Here is a 22,912-nt window from a genome sequence, read left to right on the forward strand (position 1 = left end):
AATTAGAGAACACTATAAATTACATCTGTTTTCAGCATGTCAAACTCAGTAAAAGACCAACGTAATTCTTTTAGCATTTTGAGTATTCAAAAGGGAGTTACTACTGCAAAAGACTGTGAAATTGTGCATGTGTTTGGGGAAGGTTGTTGGAGACGGTAAAGTAAATCCTTCCCTCTCTTTAATTCTACACCACAAATTAAGACATAAATTGAATTTTTGGGTTGCAAAATCCTGAAAGATTCTAGTTGACACATTGTTATTATTTATCATTTATTTTACTCATTTCCTTTACCAACCCCCACTCCAGACAATTATATACTTACCCCTTAGAAATTGATTATGATTTGCAGAATACCAAAAGATTCCAGCCGACACATTGTCAATGTTTATAATTTGTTTTACTCATTTCTTTTACCCACACACAATTATCTACCTACCACCCGCTCATGTCTTTCCCATTTCAAAGGAAGTAGAAACCATCTCCCACCTTTCTCCCTATTTTGAAGCAGTGAGCATGATTGCTAGAAAAGGTACGTGCTGGAAATTTAAAACATCCATTAGTTTCATAGGTAGCAACCAAAAGATCTAGACAAAATCCCTCACTTACAATACTTGTCTTTCAGTGTAATTCAGTTCTTCCACTGGGGAATTTTATAAAACAAAAAGTACACTGCTCAGCAGAGAAACTTTGGCAGCTGCATCTAAGCAGTCTTGTTGAAGCAATGTGGGGGGATTTCTGAACCTCCAATATTCTTCCATCACATCAGATGCGATGCTGAGCTAGAAGTAGGATTGAGAGAAGCTGTCTGATACTTTCTCTGAAAGAAACATATTTAAGTCCCAAACTGATAACTCAGAACATGATATTTAGAAAGTAAATCTGTCAGTATATGCAACTTTAAAATATTCAAACCTCTTGAGTAAATAAGCCCAGGTGGAAAAAATATATATATGTATGTATGTATATACACAGAGAGATATTCCTTCTAGCATCAATTATAATAGAAAATCATTATATCCACACCATGGGCTATAACACAGGCATTCAAACCATCTGCAAAAATTAAAACCACATGAAAAAAATGTGTGCATAATATTAACAGGAAAACCAGATCCCAAATTGGTGTCACAGTATAACCTTAATTACAGAGCTTCCCTCACATCTGGAACATTCTCAAGGTCAAACACACCTGCCCTATTTTTTCCCAGCTTAAAAAATGTGTATATCCCTTGCCTTAAACACCCACCTCAAGCTCCTGAATCATTTCTGGGGTCCCCAGAGCATTTTCCTGGAAGAGCTATGGACGTGAGCCTGTCTCCTGAGCCAAGCCCAGCGAGGCTTTCGCCCTCCTCACTCCATCAAAGTCAGTGACCTCCGATTGGGCACAGGCCATTGCTTCCCCTGCCGTCCCTGCTTGTCCTTCCTGACTTCCAGAAGGGCTCTCTCCTAATGGCCAGCCCTCCCCACCCCCCGCCGTCTCCCTTCAACATCCTGACACCTAAACCTTGGAGTGTCCCAGAAAACAGTGCTCTGTTCTTTCCCACTCATAGTCTACATACTTGAGTGTCCCCTGGCCTCACCACCACCCACAGGACGTCTCCACCTGCAGCTTTTATTCTCTGCCCCCAAACCCAGGTCTCCCACAGACTGCCCATCTCAGTGAGTACTTTCACCCGTTCAGGCAGAAAATCTTGGCTTCATTCTCGTCTCCTCTCTTCTACCACCTCATATCCTCTCCATCACCCGATGGTTGGCTTTATGCTCGAACCCCCTAAATCTTCCACTCCCCAACCCACCACTGCCTCCCGGCCCCAAGCCCCGTTCCCTGACCTCCTGGCCATGCCCCATCCCCTATCCTCCCTGCCGCGAGCCCCATCCCCTGTCCTCCCCGCCATGCCCTGTCCCCTGTCCTCTGGCCTCTCACACGGGTCCCACATCGCGCCCCCTGCCCCGGTCCACCCACCTGCGCAGTCCTGTCCCCGTGGCTGCCACGGCGGTCACGTCGCCCCTCGGCTCACACGTTTCACACTCCTCGCGCCTGCAGTTGATACTGGGGCCCGGCACCCAGCCCCGCACCTTACTTACCCCCCAGGGCAGAGGCTGCAGCGCCCCCCGAGCTCTGCACCCCCGTGTGGTCCCGCTGAGGACGCAAGGCAGAAGGGCCGAGGCAGCCCCCAGGGCTTCGCCCCCCTGCTTCTGTGAACGCCCGCGCGAACCTGCCTTGCTCTTTTGCTCCGTTTTGTTTTTGCTCCGGGCAGCAGCAGCCCGGTGTCCAGGAACCAGCTGGGTGGACGTGGACGAGCAGTTGCAAGGGCAGCTTGGGCTGTGCCATCCTGGCAGCCGCGTGGCCCTGGCTCCTGCCTCCCTACTTGCCGGATGCTTCCAGAAGTGCAGCTTCCCTGGCAGGGGCTTGGGGCAGCTGCTCCGGAGCCCATACCCAGAGGCCCATCCGAGAACCCGTTCTGCCAACCTTTCAGACTCGGCGAATTGAATGAATCCTTTCTCCTTAACCCGGCTGGAGTGGTTTCCATCCTGAGACGGACCGTGTGCCGGCGCGGCAAAGTGACACAGAGGCTTTCAGAAAAGGCTTGCCCAGCCCTCACTCCTGCCCGTTGTGTTCCCGTGCCCTGGTCCCTCTGACCTCTTGCCCACCACCCTCCTTGCTCTTTCTGCTCCAGAAACACAGGTGGAAAAAGAAACACAGCGCTAGAAGGAAGCAGAGCAAACTGAGGACAAAGGTGCTCAGCTGCATTCTCGGTCAGCGAGTGCCAAGCCCCGCAGATGTGTTTGCACCATCAGAAGATGCTCTTTGTAACAGCGCTCAGAGGGGCTGCAGGTCCTGAGGGAGCACTGCCACGCTGCCTTGCCTTAGTGCCTCTCTGGGTTGCCCTAGTTTCCTACAGTCCCTGTTGTCTGCACCCCCTGACCAGAGTGGAATTCAGGGTTGTCACCTCCCTGATATGAACAGTGCTTTCATGGCGGCAATTACGGCTGGCTTCCACATCCCCACCCCCACCTTGGAGGGATATTCAGATTGCTTTTAATCAAAAGCAAAACAAAAGAAAAAACAACTTTTTTTTCCTAAGATAAATTGCTATTAAGGCTTGTACCCCTCATTTTATAGTTATGTTGTTGATATTTGTAGTTAGAGGATTTTAGTATCTGGGATTTTACAATTTCAAGCCCCTGGTTTATGCCTTCCAAAGGATCCGCCAATGCAGACTTCATGAACTCTAAATACTTCATTTCAGGTACTTAGCTATGAATTATACCACAGCTCAGCCAATCAGATTATTTGAGCTTCCTGCAGAATTAGGACTAAATTCCATAGCCAAGTAACACACTACATGTGCACAAATGACTGAAATAAAATATGCGAAAGTTTGACATGATGGGAATTTAAAGAATTATTTTAATGTATTTCGTTTTAGCTGCCAAATTAACACTGAGCTCCAGCATGCTGAATTGAAAACTTTCTTTAGTGTTTTCCTTCTCATTTCTGCTAATCTCCCTGAAGAAACAGGTGCATTTCTGTCTTAGTGACCTTCTCGAAGACATCCGGGTAGTATTAATCTTCCTGAAAAACTCTCTCCACGGCTTTGAATTAGTAGATGGTTTTGACCCATATTTTCCCCATTCATAAGCAGTTGAACAGTTCTGTCCTTGAAGAAATTCAGATGTAAGAATAAGATTTGGAGTAAATGTTAGAAATATTTTTTATTGCTGAATGTTTGAGTTTTGAGGCATAGGATTTCATCCTTCCTAAGACCCCTGAAATGAAGGTCTGGCTGACACACCGCAGGGACCTGTGAATTGCTGAATACATCGAAACTCAGGGGTTCTAGGACTGCTTCCTGTTGTTTTTAAGTGAGGAAGCGTCAAATCCAGAAGTGGTTTAAGTTACTGTTGGTTTGGGGCTTATTACTACTTTCAGTTGAACTTAGACCTCAGCGGTACAGAGGGACACAAAGTCCAAAGATTCCCAAAGTGACACATTGTCAGGACGTCCAGGCTGTGACTGGGAGCATGGAAAAATTATAAGTGATATTATGCTAAAATCTCTGCTCCTGGAGCTTGCATCACTCATCCAAATTCAACCACAGAGCATCCTGCCCGACAAAATTAGTTTTAGTGTTTTCCCTTGTGGTGTTTGAAGGTAGCTGTCAGTTCCCCCCGAGTCATCTGCTTTACAGGATGCACGTACCCTGTTTTGTCACCCTCCCGTGTGGTCCCACACCTTCCTGGGTCCTCTCCCCACTGAACGCGCTGCACCATGTCCCTCTGAATGTCCAACCCTGATAACAGGGCGCCATGGGGGTCTGGGTGCGGCATTTCCTTCTGCAGATCCAGTGACGCAGACCCCACAGTGCGTTGCCTTTCCCAGCAGGTATGTGTCTTCTATTCACATAAAAACTTTGTGTCTTTTCCATCCCAGTTGCTGCTCAGCCACCTCTTCCCCAGTCTCTCCTCGTGTCGTTGGATATTTTTCAAATACAAGTCACACCATTCCATAACTGCCCCTGCTCAATTTCATCTTGTAAGATTTGGCTCATGGCTTCAGCCCATGGAGATTGTTTTTAATTCCTAATTCAGTCTCCCACGTATTGCATCTGCTTTAAGCCTTTTTCCATTTGCAGTTTTGACAGCTCCGTTCTCTCGTTCGTCATTTAACTCTCCGTCTCCAAAATCTTGGAGAGGCAGAGGCACGGGCACCATTTGAGCCTCACCTCCCAAACCCTGGTGCCACTCATGAGTCAGGTCATCAAGGTTTGGGGAGAATAATTTGCTGCTAAGTAATATGTCCTTCTAATTGTGTTCAGAACTTCTTAGCCTTAGAAAAGCAGAGCTTCAGAAAGCTCCTGAAAGCAAACCATTTGGCCACATGAGGCTTTGGAGTTGATGGGTTCCTAGCCCCCTGCCTTCCCCAATTGCCCATGGCAACGACTGTGGAGGCTGTGCTGTGTCCGTGGGCGCTGGGCGACTCCCCTTAGGAAAGTGCGGAGTGTGTTAAGGCAAATACCAAATGGCCCGCAGGAGGCATGGGAGGTGTGCGGTGGCGGCTCAGGTAGCCACAGTGCTTGCTCTGTCTCAGGAGCTTACTTTGGAACTGCGCTGACGAGCACATGGATGTGCCTGGAATTTCCGCTTCTTCCTTTAGAAGCCGCTGGGATTTGGATCTCATTCCTATTCTCTGTTGCTGCCAAGCCAGGAAATTCAATTTACCCGTGTTTTGAAAGCTCTGGGATTTCAGTTCCACCAGGCCCTGTGAGGGAAAACTGTTTGAAATTCATACAGATCACCATCAGCTCTCAGGAGACCTTTTCTTCTTTTCTGGTTGGAGACACCAGATGTCAAATTTTGTTCCCTAAAGGATAGATTCGTAAAGAAAAATAGTTGATTTATCAGAGCCATTTATTCTGCTTAAGCAGTTTTCTCTTAAAAATGAGACATTCTTGTTTTCCACAGGAGTACAGTGGGAAACAGGTTATTTCACACAATGAGGACTCAGACCAAAGAGATTCCAAGTGGATGTGCACTATATTAATGACAATATATTACCTTCTTCGTTGGCTCTTGGGAGCATCTAAGCAAAAGAAGAAAGATGGACATTTCTGGACTGAACTCTAAGAGCTTGATAAGAAGACATTGATTCTGTGCCCCTTTAACAGTTGAGGTCTTCAGGTATGGAAACACTCATCCCCTGACTCTATTCCAATTCTGAGGACCTCAGGACAGGGGACAGGTGGCTCTGGGACAGAAGGGATAGGTAGGTGTTTCTCCCAACCAGGTGTCCCTGGGGAGACTCAGGCTGGTGCCAGTTGTGATCCTAGCCCAAGGCCAGGGCTCTCCCATGATCGGTCTGAATCATGGATCCTGTGGCTTCCTAACAAATGAGGTGTGGCCATGCCTCACACCCAGCTTCCCACACCAGTCAGAGGCACTTTCCCATTTTTAGCTCCTACTAAACTCGAATGAGATCGGTGCCAGCTACTGTTAGGAGATTTACAAACATGATCGCATTTAACAAAATCCCTATGGGGTGGACATGAGTCATTATTTTCCACGTGTTACCAAAGTGGATCATATTGGATAACCAATCTTCTCAAGGTGACACAGTGGTAGCTAAGGGCCCAGGCCTGCTGACCCCAAGTCCTAGTTTATTCCCCACCATCCATGCATTTCCATTTGTTCTACTCAGCAGAATACTTCCATCTCAACTCCACCCATCAGAGCTGGGTAAAGGGACAGACAGCCCAAACTCTCCATCTGGTCCTGCCTCATGCTTCTCTCTGACTCATGCCTACACTCCAGTTTTGGAATCCTCTCACATAATTCAACCACTTAAAGCTCTATAATTTCTGAGATTTCTGACCTGAACCAGGCACTGAGCCTGCCAATAGGAGAGTGCTGCTGCCCCACTGCGAAGGAGTTTGCATATCGTCTCTGGGTTGCACATGGTCTGCAGTGACGGTAAATGCCACTGGGAGGGGCCCCCCGCTGTGCCAAGACGAGGGGAATCGGGATCAGTGTGTCATTTGGGGTTGAATGTTAAATAGCTGAATTATACTGATTCACATATATTTCACGGCATACCCGCACCCGCATTTCTGAAGAACTAGGCACAGAACATAATAGAAAGGCATTCACGACTCAATTAGACACCAGGAAGAAAAACAGCAAAACCAAATGCCAATGGCACAGCGAGTGGTGGCGGGAGGCTCGGCTGAGTCGCAGGGTCTCCAGAGTCTGCGAGCAGCTTCCGCCCGAGGGTGTCCTGCCATTCCCATCAACTTGCTTTGTTTTCATTGACGAAATCCATTTAAAATGCCAACTAAAATAATTATCTAGGAATTATACAGAAATTTCCCAGAAGGAGATGTTATTATTGGTTCCATGCAAATGGTTTCAAAATGCAAAAAGAAAGTTTAATATGGGGTTTATTCTGAAAAATTATTTTAATTCCATTATTATAAATAGGGGCATCCTGTTCCTAATCTCTTTCTTTTAAAATTAATTTTGTTTACACACACTCCATATTCACCAGACATATGCTCAGTCTTCTCTCTCCCATTTCCTCATAGCCTCTAATCTACATTCAGCCTACCCATTTTACTCTTTCCAGTCATTTCTTATACATGACACCATGCAATATTTGTCCCTGTGTGTCTTGTTTATTTTACTAAGCATGATGTTTTGACACTTCTTCCATATTACAGCATGTCTCAGAATGTCATTCTTTCTCATGGCTGCATGACACTCCTTTGTGTGTGGGCACATTTTGCTTGACCATTCATTAGTTGGTGGGAGCTTGGCACTTTTGGCTATTGTGAATAATGCAGCTATGAACATTGGTGTACAACACAAACATCTATTTTAGCGCCTGTTTTCGTGATTTATGGGCATATACCTAGACATAGAATTGTCAGGTCATATGGTAATTCCATAGTTTACTTTTTGAAAAATTGCCATATCACTTTCCTCGGTGGCTGCCCCATTTTACATTCTCAACAATGCACTAGAGTTTCAATTCCTCTGCATCCTCTTCAGCACTTGTCATTTTCTTGCTTTTTAAATAATAACTATCTTTGAGGGTGTGAAGTGGTATCTCATTGCGGTTTTGTATTTCCCTAAAGGCTAATGATGTTGAGCATTTTTTCATATGCTTATTGATCACTCACGTCTTGCTTGAGGAAATCTCTATTCAAACTTTTGCTCATTTTTCAGTTGGGTTGCTTGTCCATTCATTGTTGTGTTATAGGATGTGTTTTGACTTGCATCCTGCAAAGCGTATCTAGCATGCTAAATCCGATATAATGATATATAGTCTACCTTTTCCAGACCAGATTGAGAATATGAATAAATCTAAATTTAGGAGCTGTTTGGGGCCGGGTAACTAGCACTAATTAAGCACCTGTTATGATCCAGTTACTGAGTTAGATTCTTCATCCATATCATCTTTCCATTCCCACAAACGCTCTGAGAGGTAGGCATTCTTTCCCAAATTTCACAAATGAGGAACAGAGTCACAGAAAAGTTCAATGTTCCCACTAAATCCCAGAGCTAGGAAGTCAAAAGTCTAGGATTCCCATCAGGCCTTCTGGCTTTACACTTTCTTTTAACTAGGTCACAAGATACAAAGTTGTACTAAGTTCTTGTCAATTGGGTAATTTGGCAGTTAATCAAAAATTGTTTGCTTTTTCTTTCAGGGCAGACAAGATTCAAGGAGTGCCTTATCGAAAAGTGACTTGAAGCCGATTGTTAATGAAGACAGTGGCCCCTCCATCTCACCCCCACAAACACCTACATCTTCCTAGAAAACAGGAGTTACAACTCAGCCAGCCCAGTGCTAATGATTATTAAGTGAGCAGGAGGATCAGACGCATTATTCTGACACAAGGTAGAAGCTGGGTCGTCTCTGCTGGATGAGATTTTCGTCTTAAAGACTTTGGCTGCTGTGTCACGTTGCAGGAAATAGCAGCTGGGAAGAAGCTCCAGATCGATCCATTTCACAGGGACTGTTTGTTTGTTTGTTGAGTTCTCTTTGTGTGCCAGGCATTGGCTAGGTGCTGGGTGGGGATCCAACAATGGGGAGGCTCAAGATCATTCTGTTGCCTGGGATTGTCTGGCCAACTAAACATGTAAATGACTAAGTCTTTGCTGGATGTACATGTGGGTAAAAGATACTTTGTTGCTCCAGAGAATTTGTACAACACATAAACTGTATACTATGCACACAATGGGATTAGAAAATTATAAAAAATAAATGAACTATATCAGCCACACTAAAAATCAATTTTAGGTAGTATTGTGATGTGGTTAACAGCATGTGCTTTGGAGATCTGTGCACGTGGGTCCACAGCCTGGCACTGATCTTCCAGTAGGTGACTTTAGATTTTACTTCAACTCTCTAAGTGTCAGTTTCTGCATTTGCAAAGGATGGACAGTAAAAATGTCTACTTCAAAGGCCTGTGGTGTGTATTAAATGCAATAATGAATCAAAAGTATTAGCATAAGAATTTAAAGAACAGACAGCCTTCCTCTTCAGTAGGTTTTGTTTCCAGATTTTTAATATAAGAAAGGACTTACTAAGCCAGCTTCTAATTCCTGAGTTGGATTTATGACTTCAATGGAGTACTTCTTAACATACCCTTAAATTTGATTCACCAATTAAAAATAAAAATTCCTATCAAAGTTCATAAACAAAATGATCTATAATTTCCTACTTTTAAACTCTTTTTCCATTGTGTTAGAAACATTTTTGCAAGCTTCATAAAATGAATTGGTTACTTTCCATATTTACCTGGGTTCTGGATTAATTTAACTAGAAAGGATATATTCCTTAAAGTATGAAAAAAGTGTATCAAAACCCTTTTTTCCTTTTAGTATTATGCTAGAAGGAAAGGGAAACTTATATGAGTCTTATTCTGTGATAGTTCTATTTCCGACATAATTATTGTTTTATTAAAATTTTCCACTTTAATTTGAAACAATTATGCCATGTGCATTTTTTCCAAAACCATTTTCTTAATGTCTTCCACCTTGCTAGAATTTAGTATTGTATAACATTATCTTATAATTTTTGCCTCCTTTACATCTGAGTTATTACCCCTTTGTGATTTTGCACATTTCTTTTACCTTCTTCTTACTTGAATAAACTTACTAGAAATGCATGCCTTTTTTCTTTTTGCAAAGAAAACTTGAATTTCTTATTCAATTCTATAGTTCTCAAAATTGTTTCTATATTCATTTTATTATTGGTTTCTACATCATTTTCTTAGTATTTTTATTCCTTGTTTTCATAATAAAAACATTCAAAGCTGTGAATTTACTTGGGGTTACAATGTAGGCAGTGGATACCACAGCTAGAGAGTGAGCACAGGAGTCGGGCTAATGGGCTGAAATTTGAATTCTGCCACTAATCTAAAGCTACTGTAAACAATTAAATGCGGCAATCTGAACAGTTTCTGGCACATATTCAGTATTCGAGAATTAGTTTAGTAAAAGTAATAGCAGCACCAGCTATATCACCTTGAGCGTATTATTTAACTTTCTTGCCACCAAGTTTTCTCTTACATAAAGTGTATGTACCAATAGTACTTATCTCAGAAGGGGCTTGTGATGTCTAAGTGACATGTTTCGTATGGATTCGTCCAATGTGTATTTACTGAGCAGCTACTCTATACCAACCACGACCTGGGGATGACTTAGAGAGAAAACAGGCAGAGATGCTTTCCAGCCCCCTTCCAGCAAGGAGGGGGCCTCAGCAGTGAACATGATGAATGAAGAAACCATCCTGTAAGTTAGAAAGCCATGCGGGCTATGCAAAAGAGACTAGAGCAGGGTAAGAGGACTCGCGAATGGTTGGTGGGGAGGGGGGTTTGCCATCTTGAATACGGTGGTCAGGGCAGCCTCCTGGTATGGTGCTCATACAGCACTGCGAGCGCATCCCTGCTGAGATGTTTATAAAGAGAACTGAGGCGATGAAGATGCACGAAGGGAATGTTGTGTTTGCAGCTCTCCTTGCTTCTTGGCTGCCTCACCCCTCCTCGGCAGCTCTCCGCAACGAGGAAACCGCCTGGCTCAGCATCGGGGGCTGCTGACCATGGCTCGTGGTTCAAACCGGGCTCTCGCCTGGACCACGAGCTCAGCAAGTTCTTTACAGATGGATGCTTCAGTCGACTTGAGGAGGGTACATTCCTATCCTGGGCGGCCGCAGACATCAACAATGGACTCTCTTGGCCTTCTGGGGGGTCAGAAGTCTGCAGTCAAGGTGTCTGCGGGACCACACTACCCCGAAGGCTTGAGGGAAGGATCCTTTCTGGCTTCTGGTGGTTGCAGGCCATCTTTGGCATCTCCCGCTGTGCAAATGTCTATTTTCTCATGAAAGCATGAGTCAGTGGGTCCCAGGCCCCCTAATCCCATAGGACCTTATCTTAACTAATCCCATCTGCAAAGACCATATTACCAAATAAGGTGACTTTCTGAGGTTCTGGGGAGACATGAATTGGGGAGGGGGGGACACTCTTCCACCCAGTACAATAGGGACCATTAACTTTGAATTCCCATTAAGTGAAATAATTATTCCAGAAGAAGATTTCTACTCTTCTCATTAGTAGACCTGTATTAAAAAAAAGTATAATCAATTATTATTGTGATATTTTGAATTTCACCAATAAAAATTTATGGAATTTTTTCTCTTATTATATAATTCTACGTACTTATGTAGTACCCTCAATTTTGCCTCTTGACCACAAATCCTGAAATAGTTACATCTGTTCCTTTAGAGAGAAAAGCTTATCGACCCCTGATTGTCCCAATTGCTACAACCCAGCTCAGCTCACAAGTAATTCCATCACTGCAAGAACCAGTCTTTGCAGTGATGGGAAGATGGAGTGAAGTGAGAAGAAATTTCTAGCACTGGCTAATTATACTCACCAGCAAATGGACCCCTGGGAGAAAAAGCCAGCATCTATAACTTAGAAATTCATAGAAGCAAACTTGAACATCATACTTGCACTTTCATCCCTGACCTGAGTCCAGCCAAGGTGGTGCCAAGCGCTTTCTCCTGGGCATCTATATCTCTACCATGGCTTGGGTGGGTTTGCAGGGCGACCGACTCCATGCCTACAAAATGCTTATTTGTCCTCCTCTTTGCATTTCCGTATCATGGAAATGCAGGCAGTGCTCTGGTGTTCAAACTATGTAGTTTGGCAGCCATGCAGTCCTTCCTTGATAAACGTAATGCTAGTTAGTTTATTTCAGCGCTGTGTGCAAGTCATACTAACTTTCTAAAATCCAAATTCTGCAGAAACACCATTTAACATCTGAGTGGAGTGAACTGCAGCAGAGAGGAACAGGAGCGGGGGCGAGCAAACCAGGTGGAGCCCAAGTGGCTTGACATCATTCTGATGAGAAGTGATCAGCAGGTGACCTCAGGTCACAGCAGGGGAGGGGATGTGGTGGAGAGACACCTTAGGGAGGGTGCGTTTGGTGGGGAGGAGAGGATGGGGAGAAGGCATGCCAGGTTGTCAGCCTCAGGGGAAACAAATAAGGGCTTCAAATAATATTAACATATTATCCTTATTATTATTATCCTTTTTTATGACTCCAGAGGTCCTTACTCTGAACATTATGAGGCTAAGCATACGAAGGTCACTAGAGCATGCCACGTGAGAGGTCTGGCCCTGTCTGGGTTTCCTAGAAAGGATGCCACAAATGACAGCTTTCTGGCCTGCTCAGTGAGTTGCTAATAAAGCTGAGTAAGCAAGATACCTCAATTAACTAGTCCTGCGAGCTCTCTGCCTCTCCATACATTATTACCACCATGAAATTCTGCTCACTTCATATTGATTTGGTCCTGGCATGGATTCTAACTCCTTTCTTTCACTTTCTCAAAGGGAAAAAGAAAATCAATTCGCAGTGGCTGAAAGACATTCTGCTTTATCAAAAAGTGATCGATGGCAATAATTTTCATCTTTGTTATTCTCTTGTTCCAAGAGGCTGAGCTTCAAAAAGCTTTGCAGAAAAGAAACAGATGGTGAAGAGAAGCTGAAGGGAGTAGCAGCCTTGGGGGAGGAGCTCAGAGGAGCAGCTCGGCTCTTTTGAAGGCAATGGGGGAAAGTCACTCATGCATGAGCAAGAAAGAAGATTTGCAGCAAAGCTGAGGAAAGTGGACTCTTAACTACTGTCCATGTAAGATGTGTGTTTAAAAAATGAGACTCAGTTACGAGTCGTCAATAAAAACAGCCGAATGTTTGCTAAGTGTTGGTTGGATACCCTGGTGACTGCCTTGCAGCCCTAGATGAATGTTCTGATCACACTGTGCATATCACCCAAGGTACTCAGTGTGATATTGTGTGTGTGTGGGGGGAGGTCAGAAACATGATGGACTTTTCATTTCGCATAGCTTTTTCTGCTTTTATACACATTAAAAGTAACATTTCTTATTGGCTGGTGAATCCCTTTATTTTAATTCTATGTCATAGGATGAAAACAAATGAGACATTTAGGCATTGAAACAAAAACCTTCAGTTTTCAACCTAAAGGGGAAAAAACTGACAACCTTATGCAAGATTGCATAAGATTGTGACCCGGCTGCGGAGGGCTGGCGATGGCGCGAATCTCAAACCGGCCTTGTTTGCATAAGATTTCTTTTAGGAAATTAGGTGCCCCACTCTCCCGACCACTGACTTACAGTGATGAAGCGCTGTTCTATACCTAGCTTGTAAACCAAGGACATTGGAGAATTTTTGTCTCTGCTAGGAGGAGCTGCAGCCCTTTGGTTTATACTCAGAAACGCGCATGTCTCCTCCTGCAGGTTACTAAGTCAGAGCCTGGAAACTGGACCAACAGAAAGTTGTGAGGTTGAGTACAGTTGCCTTTAGACAGAGAGGCCATTTTGCCTGAGTCTGAGGAACAGGCAGAAACGCCTGTGGACAAGGCCGGTTTGGGTGCCTTTGAGAGCTCAGCGGCCCTCTTGGGTGGGAGCTTCTCTGTGGAGCCTCCGGACACTCTGGGCACGCGCTGGCGCGGGTACTGAGATTCGCGCCATCACCAGCCCTCCGCAGCCGGGTCACAGGTTCATAAATTGGGGAGCTCGCAGGGCCCAGGAGGAGTTGGAGGCGCTCATCGATTCTATGCGCCACCAAGGTCAGGAGTGTTTGCCCTTGGGGACGTGGAGGGACCCTGTAAGTGACTCTACTCAAGCTCGCGAGAGGCCACAAGTCTGCTTAGACAGGACGGCCACCGAGGAGGAAACAAGGGTGGGATACATTTAGAAGAATTCAAACGAGGGTGGCGGAACACAGTCCCTCAAGAAAGAGAAGCCTCTCTCTGGCACCTCACCCTGCAGGGCTAGTACCAGGCATGCGATTCTGTCCTCAAGGGGACTGGACTTCCAAAGAGAAATGAGGGGCCTAACTAAGATAGAACAGTACGAAGAGACAGGAAGGACGAATGCCAAGGGCCACAGGCCAGCAGAGTGGATGAGGCAGGGCTGCAGGTGGTTTTTTTAAGCAGTTTTGTTGAGATATATTCATATACCATACAATCCATCCAAAGAGTACAACCTGTGGCTTTTAGCATACTCACAGAGCTATGCATTCATAACCAAAATCAATTTATAACATTTTCATTACTTCAAAAAGAAAAACCTCATCCTCCTTAGCAGCCACCTCTCAAGCCCTCTGTCCTTACTCAGCACTACATAACCACCAATCTATTTCTGTCACTGTAGATTTATCCATATTTATATTTTGTATCAATGGAATCATACAATGTGTAGTACTTTGTGTTTGCTTTCTTTCACTTAGCATAATGCTGTTTTAAAAATGTATTATTTTACCTAGAGAAGTTGTAGATTTACAGAAAAGTCATGTAAAAAATACAGCATTCCCAAATACCCTCCTATTGGTGACACTTTGCATCAGTGGGTCACCTTTGCTACAACTGATGAAAGAATATTAAAATAGTACCATTCATTATAGCCCAGAGTTTACATTAGTTGTTCTTATCCTTTCCTCAGTTGATGGACACTTGAATTGCTTCCATCTTTTGGCAATTGCAAATAATGGTGCTATGAACATCAGTGTGCAAATATCTGTTCAACTCCTGCTTTCAATTCTTCTGGGTAAATACCTAGTAGCAGGATTGTCAGGTTGTACGGCAATTCTATACTTAGCTTCCTGAGGCACTGCCAAGCTGTCTCCCACAGCGGCTGCACCATTTTACATTCCCACCAGCAATGAATGAGTTCCTATTTCTCCACATCCTCTCCAACAGTTGTAATTTTCTTTTTTTTTTTTTAATGATAGCCATCCCAGGGGGTGTGAAATGATGATTCCATTATTGCTTTGATTTGCATTTCCCTAACGGCTAGCGATATTGAGCACATCTTTCTATGTGCTTTTTAGCCATTGGTGTACTCCCTTTGGAGAAATGTCTATTCAAGTCTGTTGCCCACTTTTTAGTTGGGTTGTCTGCCTTTATATTGTTGAATTGTAGGATTTCTTTATATATTCTATACATTAAACCCTTACTGAGTATGTGGTTTCCAAATATTTTCTCCCTTTGATTAGGTTGCAATTTCACATTCATGACAAAGGCACAAGTTTTAAATATTGACAAGGTCTCATTTATCTATTTGTTATTTTGTTGCTTGTGTTTTGGGTGTAAAGGCTAAGAAAGCATTGCCTAATACCAGATCCTGAAGATGCTTCCCTACATTTTCTTCTAGGAGCTTTATAATCCTGGCTCTTATATTAGGTCTTTGAGCTATTTTGAATTAATTTTTGTATATGGTGTGTGTGTTAGTTTGCAAGCTGCCAGAACATGATCTACCAGAAGTAGAAAGGCTTTTAAAAAGGAGAATTTAATAAGTTACAAGTTTACAGTTCAAAGGAAGTAAAAATGTCCAAATTAAGCAAGAGGTTACTTTCACTCAAGAAAGGCCAATGGGGCAGGAACCCTTGTCAGCTGGGTAGTCACGTGGCTGACGTCTGCCAGTCCTTTGCCCCTGGGCTCCATTGTTTTCAGCCTTTGTTCCTGTGGGGTTCCTCACTTTGCTTCTCCAGGGCTAGTTTTCATCTCTTGGCTTCCCTTGGCCCTCTTTCAGCTCTGGCTTGCTGGTATGTCATGGTGATGTCTGCTGGGCTCCAAGCATCTCTAAACATCCATATCTCTGTTCTCCAAGTGTTGGCATCTGTGTCAGCTCTGCTCTGAAGTTTCTGTCGGCTCTGTCATTTCTGACTCTCTCCAAAATGTTTCCTTAAAGGATTCCAGTAAACTAATCAAGACCTGGAATGGGTGGAGTCACATCTCCATCTAATTGAAAGTTCACACTCACAATTAGGTGTGTCACATCCCCACCGGGATAATCTAATCAAAAGATTCCAACCTACAGTATTGAATCATGACTTTAAAAAAAGGCTGCCCCCGTATGATTGAATCAGGATTAAAACATGGCTTTTCTGGGGTACATAATATTTTCAAACCAGCACAGTATGAGACAGGGGTCTTCCTTCATTCTTTTGCATTTGGATAATCTAGTTCTCCCAGCACCATTTTGTGTAAAGACTGTTCTTTCCCAATTGAGTAGACTTGGCAGCTTTGTCAAAAAAGCAATTGGTTGTGGGTGTGAGGATCTATTTCTAAACTCTCAGTTTAATTCCATTGGTTGATGTATCCATCCTTATGCCAGTACCACTCTGTTTTTTTGTTTTTTTTTTTAGTACCACTCTGTTTTGACCACTGTAGCTTTGTAATATGCTTTAAAGTCAGGAAGTGAGACAGCCCTTTTCTTCTGTGAGACACGGTATCTATTGCAGATTAACATATATTTACAACAGTTTTGGAAACTTACAGTTTATATGAAAAAAATGGCCATTCTATCCATTTTAAGGCATAAGCTATGAGATTTAATTCATCCTGTTGTAACTGTTTCAGTAATTTTTTAATGATTCAACTTATTTTTATCTTTAAAAAAGTATTATACCAGTAATGCATGTTAATTGTAGAAAATTACAAAACACACATAAGCAATGTGAAAGAAAAATAAAAATGAATAAGTGGGTGGGCAACGGTGGCTCAGTGGCACAATTCTCGCTTGCCATGCTGGAGACCCAGGCTTGTTTCCTGGTGCCTGCCCATGTAACAAAAAAACATATACTAACAAGTACACAGGGGCCAGGGGGTGAGGGAAATGGCAAATTATTGCTTGATGGGTGCAGAGCTTCTATTTGAGGTGGTGAAAACGTTTGGGTAATGAATTTTGGTGACAGTAGCACAATATTACAAACATAATACCAATGGACTGTACACTTGAAAATAATTGAAATGGAAAAATTTGAGTTATATATATGTTACTACAATAAAAAGTTATTAAAAATGGAAAAAAATCAGGAAGTGTAGGATCTCCCACTTCATTTTTCTTTTTAAAAATGTTTTTGTCTATTCAGGGCCCCTTACTCTTCCAAATAAATTTAAAAATTGGCCTTTCCATTTCTGCAAAGTAGGCTGTTGGAATTTTTATTGGGATTGCATTAAATCTGTAAATCATTTTGGGTAGAGTTGACACCTTAATGATGTTTAGTATTCCAATCCATGAACTCAGAATATACTTCTGTTTATTTAGGTCTTCTTTGATTTCTTTTAACCATGTTTTGTACTTTTCTATGTACAACAAGTTCTTTACATCATTGAATAAATCTATTCTTAGTTATCTGATTCTTTTAGTTGCTATTGTAAATGGAACTTTTTTCTTGATTTCCTCCTTAGCCTGCTCATTGGCAGTGTATAGAAGCAGCATTGTTTTTTGCTTGTTGATCTTGTATCCTGCCACTTTGCTGAATTCATTTATTAGTGCTAGTAGCTTTTTTTTTTGGTAGATTTTTAGGGACTTTTATATATAGGAATATGTCATCTACAAATAGTGAAAGTTTTGCTTCTTCCCTTCCAATGTGGATGCCTTTTATTTATTTTTCTCTCTTAGCTGTGATGGCGAGAACTTCCAGTACAATATTGAATAGCAGTGCTGGCAGTGCACAGCCTCATTCTGTCCCAACTGTTTTTTCTAGATTAGCACGGTTTTACGTAACATTGTTTGAGTGCTGAAAGTCTCACTTCTATGCTGGAACATATCATGGAAGAGGGAATTCGTTTAGCTTCCAATTTGATCAACTGAGAAAGAAATACATGACACTTTCCAGGTGCTTCGCACCTTTCTGGAAAGCTTGGGAGAATACATAAAATCGAAAGAGGAGAGAGAGATTAGAAATACAGTAAAAGTTTTTTTCAGGTTTTTGTACTTTTAATACAGGAAATTCCATTAGGGCAAAGATGGCTCTGATGAGTCAAACATGTCAACATGGGCACTAAACCCAAAGGTGCCAGCAGAGAATGTGAAATTAGGAGACTCATGCAAGGTCCTGTGCTCTGGGTATGAAAGGGAAAAGAGACAAGCTGAAAGGAGAGAGAGGGCTAAGTCCAACATCACATGGAGAGCAGAGACCCCGCACCTTTGAGGTTGTCTCGCATTTCAGGGAGAGGACCTGGGCTGGTTGCTTGGTAGCTGTGGGTGCTTCCCCCCACACTCCCCTCCGTAGCACGTCATTCTTGCTTCACCTCCTTGGCCACCTTTTCTCCACCTACCACACCAGCCATCTGGAAACCTGTGCCTGCCACCGCTGTAATAACAGCAGGGCAAAGCAAAACGACTTTCATAGCACTCCTTTAGCCCACACAGCGAATGGAAGTCTTTCTGCATCTTTGTGGGCAAGTCTAGGATGGAATCCACTCTAGAAACGAGTATTGTGTTCAATCCTTGTCACGATAGATTATTTAAGAGGAATAGTGACAAACCGAAAGAAGAAGGTGAGAAGTTCTTAGACATTTTTAATATGAGAAGTATCTATAAAATAGAGTATATATGTACATACCAACATTGAATCTTTTAAAACTTTTATTATGAAACATCATTTTTCAAGAATTCTAAAATGTGCATCTTTTTGTATTTTAATATCTCTGAAATATCTGACTCAGATTTTAAAAAAAGTAGAATGGTTATCACATCATTAAAGCCTCCTGGCTTCTCTCCTAGCCTTAAACTCCTTGGGTGACCTCTATCTCTATTTTTATAGTAATCTTCCCATTTATTATTACTGTAAGGATATTATATATGCATCCTTACCGATACATTGCTTAGATTTTATGTTTTTGAAATTTTAGTCCTTTTCTGTGAATTCCTTTTTCCACTCAACATTGTATCTGAGATGTATCCATTTGTATATAGTTTGCTTGTTTTGCCTACTGTTTTGCATTCCGTTATATGACTAGGCCGAATGTACTCACTTTCTGTTGAGGACATTTGGGTTGTTTCACTTCTTAATATCTGTAATAGTTTCTTAGGTCTTCCATGGCAAAGCACCACCAACTCAGTGGTATAAAAAAAAGAGAGAGAGAAATTCACTCTGCCCCAGGTTTGGGGCTAGAAGTCTTAAAACCACAGTAGAGACAGAGCCTTCTCCTTCTGGAAGCTCCGGGGAAGAATCTGCTCCATGCCTGCTGTCGTGGTCAGGTTCACGTGTCAGCTTGGCCAGGTGGTGGTGCATTGGGCAATGCTGGCCTGTCTGCTGCTATGAGGACATTTCATGGACTTAAATCACGATCACGACGGCTGCATCCACAGCTGATTCCATTTGTAATCAGCCAAGGGGGTGTCTTCTGCAATGAGGAAGGTTTTTAAGGAGAATTCTGAAAAGACAGGTTCTCTTCCTGCTTCAGCCAGGTAGTCTCTCCTGTGGAGTTCATCCAGACCCTTCATCGGAGTCATCAGCTTCACAGCCTTCCCTGTGGATTTTAGACTCTACATTCCCACAGTAACATCAGATACTTTTATAAATTTTATATCTATGGATATTTCTTGCTGATTCTGTTTCTCTAGAGAACCTGCCTTCTGGCTTCTGGCATTTTCCAGCCATCCTTGGCACTCCCTGGCTGCGGCTGGGTCTCTGTGCCTCTCGGTGTCTCTCTCCTTCCATGAGGACACAGTCATTGAATGTAAGACCCACCCTAGTCCACATGACCTCATCTTAACCAATTCCATCCACAGAGACCCAATTTCCAAATGAGGTCACATTCTGAAGTTCTGGGGGGACATGAATTTTGGGGACAACTATTCAACTCACCACACTATCATGAGCAAACTCATAATAGTTTGCACACATTAACCTCGTCATTCATATATAACATATATAAAATATACCTGATAAATATATTTCTAGATCTTTCATAAGTTCTGGACACAATCCCTTGTCTGGTGTGTGCTGCAAAGATCTCCTAACTTATGGAACATCATTTTCACTTCCTTTTGGGCATGATTTTTATTAAAAGGAGTTCTCAGTTCTTAGGTACATAAAGTAGTGACCTTTTGCTTTACTTTTTTTTTGTTTATGCATGTGTACTTTTTTCCTTTGAGTCTTATTGCAGAAAACTATTTCTACCCCCAAAGTCAAAAAGATAGTCTTCAGCATTTACTTTTAAATATTTTTATCATTTGCTTTTCAAACTTAAATCTTTAATCTGGGTGAAATTGTCTGTCTTTCAAACTTAAATCCTTAATCAGATGAAATTGGATTTTGAGTTTTGTGTGAGGTATAGACCTAATTTTACCTTTTTCCAACTGAACAACCATGTGTCTGATCTGCTTCTTGAACAGGCGTCCTTCCTTGTTGGATCTGCACAGCTTCCCCTGGTGCGTATCTTTTCCATCTCTACCTGGCTCTGGTTCTGACCCTCTGCTCGGCTCCGTGATTCTTTCACTGATAACATAAGGTTGTGATCACTGGAGCTTCATCCTAAATCTCGGTCCTTGCGGGGCAGGTCTCCACAGCTTATTCTATGAGAAGGTCTTGGCTGTCTTTTATTTTTTTCACATATTTTAGAAGTAGCCTGTACACTTCCTAAAAAAAAAAAAAAGAATAATAACTTCTGGCGAGATTTTTATTAAAAAATTTTGAATTTATAGATCTATTTATACAGATCTAAAACTGACATCTTTATGGTACTGAATTTTCCTACACATGAATGTATAGTATTTCTTAATTTATTTAGGTCTTTTTAGTATCTCTCAATATGTTTCTATAAATATCTACACACTGGCCCCATACACTTTTGGTAAGATTTGCTTTTTTGGGTGGCTTTTTTTTTTTTTGCTATAATAAATTAAACCTTTAAAGAAATATCTTCTGTCTCTGCTATTTAGAAATGCAATTTGTTTTTTTTTTAATGTTAAAGACTTGCTCAAAATCTTATTCAATATAATAATATGTTTGTAAATCATTATAGGTTTTCTATGTGGCTAATCATAACCTCTACGAATAATGACAATTTAATTTCTTCCTTTCCAGTCCATATAAATCTAATTTCTTTCTTTCAGCTTACAGCAGTGGTTGGGAATATCAATTCAATATCATAAGAAAGCCATGAAGAGTCTTGACTTTGTCCTAGTTGTAAATGAAAATGCTCCTAAAATTTCAGCAGTGAGAACGATGGTAGTGCCAGGTTTTGGATATACACGTTTCAGATTAAGAAAGTTTTTTTGTATTGTTAAAAACTTTATCATAACCATTTACTGAATGTTTTTATGCCTCTGTTGAGATGACTGTATGGTTTTTCTCCATTCGTGTATTAATATGATGAATTAGAGGGAGAGACTTTCTACTTTTAAACCCACACTGCATTCCTAGAATGAACCTACTGTGACATATGTCTATGACTGAATTGAATTCAATTCGCCAATTCAGTTTAGGATTTGTTTCCTTCTTCTCTGCTCCTTGGTGAGATTTGTCCTTCCTTTTCCTTGCCTAGATTTTGTAAAGACTTTTTTACGAGCTTCATAAAATGTGTTATGAGAAAGAATGTGTGTATGATTGAAAAGCTCTATTCCTTCAAGTGTGTAATGTCCTTGTAAATCTGCATTAATTTATGCCAGGTGCCGTGTCCAGGGCTCGCTGTGCCGTGCCTCATTCGATCTTCGCAACGTGAGGCCCGGGAAAGTTAAATGACTGCCCCAGAGACCGGCCAGCTGGGAGGAGCATGGTCTTAGACAGGATGACATGGACGGAGGAGGCATCTAACAGCACCGCGGGGTGGACGCGCGCCCTGGACGGGGGAGGCATCTAACAGCACCATGAGGGGCCACCTGGAGAACAGGCTAGGGTGGACCGAGGCCGGACATGGATTGGAAGTTCCCAGGGAACTTGGGCTCACATGGAATATGGATCAAGAAACAGGTTTGTTGTTGTTGTTGAAACAAACACCTTGGTTACTGAACGGAAATTCTTTTAAATGCAATTTGGCTTGTGTCAAAATGTCTTCTGATTTATGTTCACACCTGCTCGATGTCAGAGCCAACAGCTTCAGGCGTGTCGGCATCGTGGCAGGCGCGACTCCCCTGCAGATTTTGTGCTGCTTTGCAAGGCTGAGGGCGTCTAACACTGCCTAGGCTCCCAGGACAGGTGGCCGCCCTTCATAAACACATTCCTTTTTTAAGTTAACTCTGTTTTAGATTCCAAAGTGGGGCTAAGCGGATTTCCTTGAAGCCTCCTTTCAGTATAAACAGCCAATGGAGCTTTCTCAGACAGCTTGCATTAGCTGAGCTATGATTGCTGCTGTTTGGGATAGGCATACAAATATTCCGGCAAAAAGGAAAGCAGATTTAAAAAAATACAGGAAGTCACATGACAGGAGTGGTGCCTCTGGTCGCAGTAGATGTAGAATATCCCAAGTGCAATCAGACTGCTGAGCTGAGGGGCGTTCACGGGGGTCCGGGCAGGAGGGCGGGGTAAGTCTTCAGCTTAGATTATCTACATGGGCAGTTTGTTCCCTCTGGCTTTGGAGCAGCTTTGCAAAGCACAGAATCTTAGGAGGACGGTCCTTGGGATCCCTGGTCTATTCTCCTGTAGATGTGCAAAATTAAGGTACAAGGGAGGGGGTCATTGCTGTCCTCAGGGGTGCTCTTTTTGGACCTTCATGTATCAACTCTTTCCTGTTCAAACAATCTACAATTTCATATAAATCAAGCAGAAACCTACGATTAAAACTAAAACAAGGTATTCAGTGACTAACAGCACAGCAGCGGTCTCATTATTTTTAATCCAACTGAATTGGCCATCCCTCTCCTCGGTGCTAAGAGAAAATAAAGAAAGCCTTCTCTTCCAGACCCTTAAATAAGTAAATATGATAAAAAGATAAGCAGTGAAGGCAAAAAGAACTTTTATTTCACTTATTCATAGATATAGAAAAAGTCATAAGTTTTAATTCCCTCTGCTTTAGCTTAGGAGGGTAGTTGAAAACGTAATCTATTAATGGAAATCATGTGGGGAAAACATAGCAAATTGAATGGGTACTCTGTAT

The 22,912-nt window shown here is 42.5% G+C and overlaps 1 pseudogene; it reads right to left on the reverse strand.

Moving 5' to 3' along the window:
• LOC143680609 (protein lin-9 homolog) overlaps window positions 1–22,912 on the reverse strand; it is a 109,174-nt pseudogene that overhangs the window by 58,590 nt on the left and 27,672 nt on the right.

Source organism: Tamandua tetradactyla, chromosome 4 (genome assembly GCF_023851605.1).
Source record: "Tamandua tetradactyla isolate mTamTet1 chromosome 4, mTamTet1.pri, whole genome shotgun sequence".
Classification (NCBI taxonomy): Eukaryota; Metazoa; Chordata; class Mammalia; order Pilosa; family Myrmecophagidae; genus Tamandua; species Tamandua tetradactyla.